Consider the following 10,261-nt stretch of genomic DNA (forward strand, 5'->3'; position numbering starts at 1 on the left):
TTCCCTACATGCATCATGTCTTCTTTGTTCCACTGTTCCTTCTTACTGCTTTCTTTTGCATTAAGTAACTATTTTTAGCTTATTTTGGCTGCATCGGGTCTTAGTTGTGGCACATGGGATCGTCGCTGAGGCATGCGGGATCTTTCATTGCGGCACGTGGGCTCTTTGTTGTGGTGTACCTGCTTCTCTCTAGTCATGGCGTGTGGGTTTTCTCTTCTCTAGTTGTGGTGCACAAGCTCCAGTGCACATGGGCTCTGTAGTTGTGGCACGTGGGCTCCAGGGCACGTGGGCTCTGTAGTTTGCAGCACATGGGCTTTCTTGTCGAGGCGCCTGAGCTCAGTAGTTGTGGCGCGTGGGCTTAGTTGTTCCGTGGCATGTGGGATCTTAGTTCCCTGACCAGGGGTCGAACCCACATCCCCTGCATTGTAAGGTGGATTCTTTATCACTGGACCACCAGGGAAGTGCCTAGCATAAATTTTAATTCCTTTAATGATTAAAAAAATTTTTTTTGGATTTATTTTCATACAGGCAGACTTACCATATGCATTTTAACCTATCAGCATCTACTTCAGATTTATACTAACTTAATTTCACTAAGATACATAAATGTCACACTATATAGTTCTATTCTTTTTCCCCCTTCTTGTGCTATTGTTGTTATATATATATATTACGTATATATGTTATGAACCCCAAAATACATTGTTGTAATTATTACTCTATATACTTTTATACATTTTAAAGAAGTTGAGAGAAGACAGGAGAGAAAGTATGTATTTATAGAGTTTGTTATATTAACTTTCTTATCCACCATATGTAGTTCTCTTCATTTATTCCTATGGGAATAATTCCTGTGAGTTACCATCTGGTGTTATTTTCTTACTCCAATATGGCTTTACTCCCACCTATGTTCTTTGTGCAGTTATTGTCAAATATATTGCATTTCCATAAGTTATACTCTCCAAAATACAACTATATGCATGTTGTTTTACACAAGAGCTTTTTATTTTATTATTTTTTTTTAATTTTTTTTTTAAGAGCTTTTTAAAAAGACTTTTCTTTTAGAGAAGTTGTAGGTTCACAGCAAAATTAAGAGGAAGGTACAGAGATTTCCCGTATACCCCCTACCCTCACACGTGCATAGCCTCCCCCATTATCAACATCCTCCCATCCTCTGCCCCAAGTGGTACATTTGTTACAATTGATGAACCTACATTGACACATCATTATCACCCAAAGTGCATAGTTTACATTAGAGTTTATTCTTGGTGGTGTACATTCTATGGATTTGGACAAATATGTAATGACATGTATGCAACATTATGGTACCATACAGAGTGTTTTCACTGCCCTAAAAATTCTCTGTGCTTCACTTAATAATCCTTTCCTGCCCCCCTCAATGATTGATCTTTTTACTGTCTCCATAGTTTTGCCTTTTTCAAAATGTCATATAGTTGGAATCAGTATATAGACTCTTCAGACTTTCCTTCCTTTCTTCTTTCTCTCTCTCTCTTTCTTTCTTTCTTTTACAGCAAAGCACTTTTTTTTTTAATACAAAATGAGCTGAATAAAAGTGATTTACTGGGACTTCCCAGGTAGTGCAGTGGTTAAGAATCTGCCTGCCAATGTAGGGGACATCGTTGGATTCCCGGTCCAGGAAGATCCCACATGCCGCGGAGCAACAAAGCCCACGCGCCACAACTACTGAGGCTGCACTCCAGAGCCCGCGAGCCACAACTACTGAGCCCACATGCCACAACTACTGAAGCCCGTGCACCTATAGCCTGTGCTCTGCAAAAAGGGAAGCCAGCGCAGAGAAGCCCACGCACTGCAACAAACGGTAGCCCCCGCTCGTTACAACTAGAGAGAGCCCGCACGCACAGCAAAGACCCAACGCAGCCAAAAAATTTTTTTAATTAAAAAAAAAAGTGATTTACTCTTCTCAGCAAATAAAAGTAGTAAATTTCACTTAATCCTAAAAGTATTTCTCATGTCTGACTCAAGGAAGGAAATAGCCTGTAGCGATTTCTAGCTTGGCACAGAGTGACAGTTTGCTTTTGATCCTTATTCTACATAATCCAACTTTTTTTTCAAGGCACATGTAAGCTGCTTCCTTTGTTTTTTTTTTTTTTTACTCGAATTTTCCTTACTTATTCCATAAAAGACAGATAATTTAGTTACGTAAGTATGGGTCTCTGCCACTCAGCTTCTCCTGAGAGGAGAGGTGTGACTACAGTAATACAAATACCAGGAAATATGTTTTGTCTTCCTCAAACATTAGAAAGTCATCTGTCTCTGCAGACACATCGGCAGCAATGCCTGTGCCATGAATTTAAAATTTCGATGGCACACTTTAAAGGGGAAAAATGACACTGGGGCAGTCAATATGTTAAATAATAAGTAGCCCTAGCCACTTCTCATATGATAGAAAGCCTCTGTATTAAAAAAAATTCTAATATAAAAAAGATTGATTTATGTAGTTCATATACATAAATCGAACATTCAAACATCTTTTTTTTTTTTTTTTTTTTGCGGTACGCGGGCCTCTCACTGTTGTGGCCTCTCCCGTTGCGGAGCGCAGGCTCAGCGGCCATGGCTCACGGGCCCAGCTGCTCCGCGGCATGTGGGATCTTCCCGGACCGGGGCACGAACCCACGTCCCCTGCATCGGCAGGCGGACTCTCAACCACTGCGCCACCAGGGAAGCCCTCAAACATCTTAAAATTAAATTTTAGGAACAAAACTTTAACATTCAAACAATAGTATAGTTTACAGGGAACACCCAGAAAGTTAATTTGTCTTATCCAAAATACTGATAAAGATGATGAATAAAATGTGTCTCACCAGCATTTCTGTTCTGGCCAACATCTTAGTTAATGACCATGGCTCCATATGTGAGAAGAGATTGCTAAATAAATCTCTTGGGCTAAATAAACAACAGACTTAACCTATAATTCAGAGAAGATAATCAGATATATATGTGAATAAAATTAAACTGTTTTATAGAGATGAAGGTAAAAGCTTGTCCATGAGAATAAAATTAGCCTCTGGAAGATGAAAATTCGATTTTTCATGTTTTATCCAGGGTGTCTCCTGAGGTCAGTACACCTCCAGCCCTACCTCTCACATTGTTTTTTAAAACAGCTTTATTGACTTACACAATGTTATATGTCAACTACGTATCAAAAAAAGCGAGGGGGAATTCACATACCATACATGTAAGATGTATAATTCAATAGATTTTAATATATTCAGAGTTGTGCATTCATATAAATGGAATCATACAATATGTGATCTTTTGTGACTGGCCTCTTGATAATGTTTCCAAGGTTCATCCAGGTGTAGCATGTATCAGTGCTTCATTCCTTTTTGTTTGCTAAATAAGATTTTATTATATGGGTATACCATGTTTTACTTATCCATTAATCAGTTGATGGGCATTTGGGTTGTCCACTCTTTGGCTATTATGAACAATGCTGTTTAACCTGTTGGGCAACTGACAGTCTGTTTTCCAAAGTGGCTGCACAACGCTATAGTCTCACCACCAATGTATCAGAGTTCCAACCTCCGCACATCTTCACCACCATTTGCAATTCTCTCCCTTTTTAATTATAGCCATTCTAGCAGGTGTGAATAGTATCTCTTGCTGGTTTTGATTTGCATTTCCCTGATGATTGATTAATGGTGTTGAACATCTTTTTATATGCTGACAATCTGTTGTAGTAATTTTTGCTCCTTACAAAAACTGCTGACACATCTAGAAATATTTTCAAAATACAAGGCCTGGGGACTTCCCTGGTGGCGCAGTGGTTGAGAGTCCGCCTGCCGATGCAGCGGACGCAGGTTCATGCCCCGGTCCGGGAGGATTCCACATTCCGCGGAGCGGCTGGGCCCATGAGCCATGGCCGCTGAGCCTGCGCGTCTGGAGCCTGTGCTCCGCAACGGGAGAGGCCACAACAGAGAGAGGCCCCCAAACCGCAAAAAAAAAAAAAAGAATAAAAAAAAAAACACAAGGCCTGTTTTTCAGTGCTAAGGCAATTGCTCTGATGCACTTTTCTTGGCTCACTCTGATATGTCACGCTCCATGTTCTGCTGTTCTGCTCAAGGGCTCTACATACAAACAGTTTCACTTGGCTTTGGCTTGCCCATTGTTGAGCCTAAGCTCAACTAAACACATGGAGACTTTGAAGACCTTTCAGAATAATGCTATAGTTAAGACCTGGCTAAAGCAAGTGTTTTTTTCTAACTCCTTGAGCTGCGTATTGCCTTGAGTAATCATCATCTGGATTGTATCCTCTTCAGTGGCACTTTAGTTTCTTTTGAGTTCTTCCCTTGCCCAGTCCTTCAGGTATTTGTGATCACAATCATTTGGAACTTGCCAAATTGCCTGCAAAATCCTTCTGTGGAGGAGGAGAACTTGTTGCTTTCTCATGAACTGCTTTAGTGTTACTTTTGCTGTGGGTAAGCGGGAAGTGGCGATGCCCTCCGGACGGCGAGGTTCGCCCAAGCTCATTTTTTTCTTTTCTTTCTTAAATTTATTTTTGGCTGTGTTGGGTCTTCATTGCTGCACACAGCATTTCTCTAGTTGGGGCGAGTGGGGGCTACTCTTTGTTGTGGTATGCAGGCTTCTCATTGTAGTGGCTTCTCTTGTTGCAGAGCATGGGCTCTAGGCACACGGGCTTCGGTAGTTGCAGCATGTGGGCTCAGTAGTCGTGGCACACGGGCTTAGTTGCTCTGCGACATGTGGGATCTTCCCAGACCAGGGCTCGAACCCGTGTCACCTGCATTGACAGGCGGATTCTTAACCACCGCACCAGCAGGGAAGTCCCAAGCTCATTTCTTTTTAATGCTGCATAATATTCCATCGTCTGGACGTACCAAGTTTATTTGTCCATTCATCTACTGAAGGACAACTTGGTTCCTTCCAAGTTTTGGCAATTGTGAATAAAGCTGCTATAAACATCCATGTTCAGGCTTCTGTGTGGACATAATATTTCAGCTCCTTTGGGTAAACACCAAGGAGCATAATTTCAGGATAACATGGTAAGAGTATATTTAGTTTTATAAGAAATTGCCAAACTGTTTCCTGAAGTAGCTGTACCATTTTCATTCCCCTCAGCAATGGACGACAATTCCTGTTGTTCCACATCCTTGTCAGCATTTAATTTCATCAGTGTTTTGGATTTTGGCCATTCTAATAGGTGTGCAGTATTAAAACAATTCACTGTTTTAATTTGTATTTCCCTGATGATCTATGATGTGGAGTATATTTTCATATGTTTATTTGCCATCTGTGTATCTTTTCTGTTGAGGTGTCTTTTGAGGACTTAGGTCCCTTTTTTAATCAAGTTCTTTGTTTTCTTATTATTGAGTTTTAAGAATTCTTTGTATATTTTGGATCATAGTCCTTTATCACATGTGTCTTTTGCAAATATTTTCTCCCAATCCATGGCTTGTCTTCTCATTCTCTTGACATTATCTTTCACAGAGCATAAGGTTTTAATTTTAATGAAATTCAACTTATTATTTTTTTCAAGAATCATGCTTTTCGTGTTGTATCTAAAAAGTCATTACCATACCCAAAGTCATCTGAGTTTTCTCCTATATTTTCTTCTAGGAGTTTTAAAGTTTTGTGTTTTAACATTTAGGTCTATGACCCATTTTGAGTTAATTTTTGTGAAGGGTATAAGTTCTGTGTCTAGCTTTTTTTTTTTTTTTTTTGCATATGGATGTCCAGTTGTTCAGAACAATTTGCTGAAAATACTATTATTGCTCCATTTTATTAACATCCCCAGAGTAAGATATAAAACATAAAGTTAATTAATTCTGATAGTATGCTCAGAAATCCCATAGTTTCTATTTGACTTTACAAATAATTTAAGGAAAAGTTGTTTTTGTATTAATTGGGTTCCTAATGGGGATATCCCTTCATATGTAGTTAAGAGTGTATGTCTTAGAGTCAAACTTGATTATACCATTTTCAAGTTGTGTGGTCTTAGGCAAGTTGATTAACTTTTTTGAATCTCAGTTTCCTCATCTTTAAATGGGTCAGTATTTTTTTTATGGGGTTGCTGTGAGGGTTAAATAAGGTGCCTTTTGTGAAGGACTTTTCACATTAGTAAATACTTAGCAAATAAAAACTATCACTATTATTTATACTAGGAGAATGCTTCTTTAGCAAAGGAACATCACAAAGGATGTTTAAATGTTTCCTTCCCCTAGAAACTATAATAATTAAGAATTCCAGAGTAATCTAATATTACCTTTGAGCCTTAATCCATGGGAACCACAAACGTTCCAGGGAATTATGGCTGGGGAGCAGCATCCTTTTGGAAGACGTGAGATATTGTGGGAAATTAAAGGTAGTATATGTGCACAAAATACTTTGGTGATATTCTCTGTACAGAATGAAGGCAGAAGATGAATATGATAAAAGACAAGAGCCCAGTGCTTCTGAAGTTTATTTCTTGTGTACATATTATTCTCTGTTATTTTGTCCCCAACCTCTCCACCTCAGTCCTCCCTTTTCTTACTGTTTTGTCATTCTGGCACTGCTACACTAGGATTTCCTATAGAGAAGAAGTAACTATAAATGCAGTAGAAATATTTTACTTTCCACTCTCAATTAGGTTAAGAATATGGCTCAATCCTGAAGTTTACCCATACACTGAGAAGTTGTAATTTATTTAAAAGACTTTCTATATTTAAGCAAATTAATATATACCAATTAATTTATTAATTAAATGAGAGTGGCATGACTGTTGTAGGCAATGGAGATAAATTGGTGAACAAGACGGGCAAAGATTTCATGATGCTTCTATGAATTAATGTTATAAAATCATTAAAGTTGTTACAAAGAGGGTTTTTTTAAAAAAATTTTTATTATTATGGGAATTGTCAAACATACAAAAGCAGGGAGAAACTGCAATGTTCCTATCATTTGGTTCACCAATTATTAACACATGGCCAAACTTGTTTAATGTGTAACTCCCACACTTGTAGACTTTTTGAAAGGCACAGTAAAGATGCTTTGATTTTAGCTTATGTGACCACCTTCTCTGCTTTGGGATTTAAAAAATAAGGACACAGCTCTTAATTCTTCCAACCTTAGCACCATGAGAAAAGCTTTTCATTCTTCTCGGTAGGCCAGCCTCTCATGAGAGGCCCAGGAGTATCCAATCCTGCACTGAGAGCCGCTAGAAAATTGGATTGGCCTCACTTTCTGCTGCCTTGCCCCTTACCACATGATGAATCTGGGGAATGAAATTAAGTTTAGTAACCCAACAACTTGGTATGATCCTGGCCCTAGGGCATGATTGTCTCCATGCAGTTCACTCTGGACACAGAACTAGTTTTAAAACACCCATCATAAATTTTATCTATATGTGTGTATATATATATATAATTTACATATATAATATATAATTTATTTATATATGTGTATATATGTATATGTGTGTGTGTATATATATGCACTCCACCCACCACAGTGAGTATGACCATGGTACAAATGTGAAGGGTTTTACTCCCTATGGGCCCTGATTTTGCTTTCTTCATTAGTAATTCAGCGTCTTACCATTTCACTCGCTGCCAGTCACTGCCCTGAACAGAAGCCTGCCATCTCAGTGGCTGCACTGGTGTAGGTCCTGACATGTTCTGCTTCATGCAGGACATCCACGCTTCCACCACCATGTCCTTCTGCACCTCTGAAGTGGAGGTAATCCCGTCCCTATAACTCCCAGGCCTACATCCATTTTCTTTTCAGCACGTGAGTAACACTTTTTTAAGGGTAAAACTATACTGTTAGATGAAATAGGTTGAAGATGAAAAAATTATGCAAAAAATGGCATATTTTGATGACAGCTTTTTAAAGGGGGGAAAAAAAATAAGAGAAAAGCCTAATAAAAATATGCTAGAACACTAGCACAATTTGTCCAAGGATGTTAAGATTTGGGATGTTATTTCTAATCACTTCTTTACTAAGTTATGTAATTTTCCACATTTTCTAAAATTAATATATTTCAACAGTCAGGAAAAAAAACAAGGCAAAACACTAAAAACCTCTCCAAAGTCACAGCATTAAAAACAGTAAACAAGATTAAAATGGTATTAAATCATTTTATGATTTACTGGCCAGAGGCTTGTTCAAAAATATGTTATAATAGACATCTTACTGTGAAACAGTATGGCTCTGAAAAACCAGACATATGATTGTGCATATGTTTTGTTCTGTCTTTCTTCTGATTTTAGAGTTCATACATGTCCACTTTAGGAAATTTACAAAATGCAGGAAAACACTGGAAAAGAATAAACCACCCTTTGTAAACATACTATGGCAACCGTGGAGTGGTGCCTCTCTGACGGTGCAAGGAGTGGAGTGAGAGGACAGCCTCCAGTGGCCACACCTTCAGCCTCATCCACCCAAGGCCCTGCCCCCAGCCCGCTCTCAGCCAATGGCTGAGCTGAGCAGGGGAGGTGGAGGTGCTAGAACCGGGCCATTTCTGCCTGACATAAGACTCCCCAACTGACAAGAGTATTCCTTTACAGTTTTGCCCCACGGCTCTGTTAAAACTCCTCTGCCTTCAGTCATAACATAGTCTAAAGTGATCTGGGCTTTCTAGCCATCTCACAGAACATTACACTGATCCATTACATCAATGACATCATGCTGAATGAACAGGTTGAGCAAGAAGAGGTGACGAATATGCTAGAGGTCTTGGTAAGACAGCTGTGCTCCACAGGGTGGAAGATAAGCTTTAGGAGACTCAGAAGCCTACTACCTGAGTAAATTTTTTAGAAGTCCAGTAGTCAGGGGTTTTCCAAGACATCCTCTCAGAAGTAAAAGACAAATTTCTGAATCTTGCATTTCCTACTTCAAAGATGGAAGCAAAGTGCTTGGTGAGCCATTTTGGATTCTGAAGGCAACACATTACCCATCTAGAAATACTTCTCTAGCCCATATACAGAGTGATATGGAAGGCTGCCAACTTTGAGTGGTGCCCTCAGTAAGAATGAGCTCTGCAGCGAATCTGGGCTGCAGTGCAAACAGATCTGCTGCTTGGGCCATGTGATTCAGGAGCCCCTATGGTGTTGATGATGTCAGGGATGGAAAATGTTGCAGTGTGGCAAGCCCTGGTAAGAGAATCACAAGGCAAATCCTTGGGGTTCTGGAGCAAGGCCATGCCACTTGCAGTGGAGAATTATATGCCTTTTGAGAAATAGCTCCTAGCATGTTACTGGGCCCTGTTAGAGCTGAAATAGTTGACCACAGGGCACCAAGTGACTGTTCATTCAGAATTGCCCATTATGGGGTGGGTTTTGTTAGACTCACCAAGTCATAGAGTGGAACAGGCCCAGCAGCAGTCCACAGTAAAATGGAAATGGAATGTCTGGGATTGAGGCCAAGTAGGACTAGAAGGCATGAGTAAGCAGCATGGGTAGGTAACCCAGACACCATGTGCCCACCATCTTTACACCAGTGCCCCTCCTTCAGCCCACTCATATGGCCACCTAAGCAGGAATCTCATAAAACCAGATGAAGAAGGAAGAAAAGCCAAGTTTGGGGGTGAGTTGGCTTTTGATACGTGAATGCAAGCTGAAAGTGGGCAGCAGTTGCATTACAGCCAAATTCAGGGTTGGCCTTGAAAGACAGTGGAGATGAAAATCTTCCCAATAAGCAGAGCTGGGAGCAGTGCATCTGGTCATGGACTTTGTGTGGAAGAAAAAGTAGCCCAAGGTGAGAAAATATATAGATTCCTTGGCAGGTGCCAATGGCCCAGCCAACCGAATAGGGGCCTGGAGGAAAATAAAAAAACTGTACTAGAGGCAAGGAGGTCTGGGATAACAGCAATTTGATGGAGTGGGCATGAATTGTGAAGATTTTTGGATCACATGTTAATGTCCATGAGAAACCACTCATGAAAGAAATACTCAACAACCAACTAGACACAAGGACTTGGCCGGTTGACATTAGTTAGCCTTTATCACAGTATGCACATGAGTGGAGTGGCCAAAATGGTAAAGATAAAGGCTACGTATGAACTCAACAGCATATATGCCCATCACCAAGGCTGATTTGGCTATTGACACCTTGGAAGGTCCAACCTGCCAGCAACAGAGACCAACCTGAGTTTCCCAAGTGGCATTATTCTTTGAGGAGACCAACCATTATTTTATGGCAAGTAAACTATGCCGGGCCCCTTCCATGCTGCAAGAGCCAGTGGTTCATCTTCACAGGGAAAGAGAACTATCTGGAGAATTGG

The sequence above is a fragment of the Lipotes vexillifer genome, unplaced genomic scaffold (assembly GCF_000442215.2).
Source record: "Lipotes vexillifer unplaced genomic scaffold, Lipotes_vexillifer_v1.1 scaffold91, whole genome shotgun sequence".
Classification (NCBI taxonomy): domain Eukaryota; kingdom Metazoa; phylum Chordata; class Mammalia; order Artiodactyla; family Lipotidae; genus Lipotes; species Lipotes vexillifer.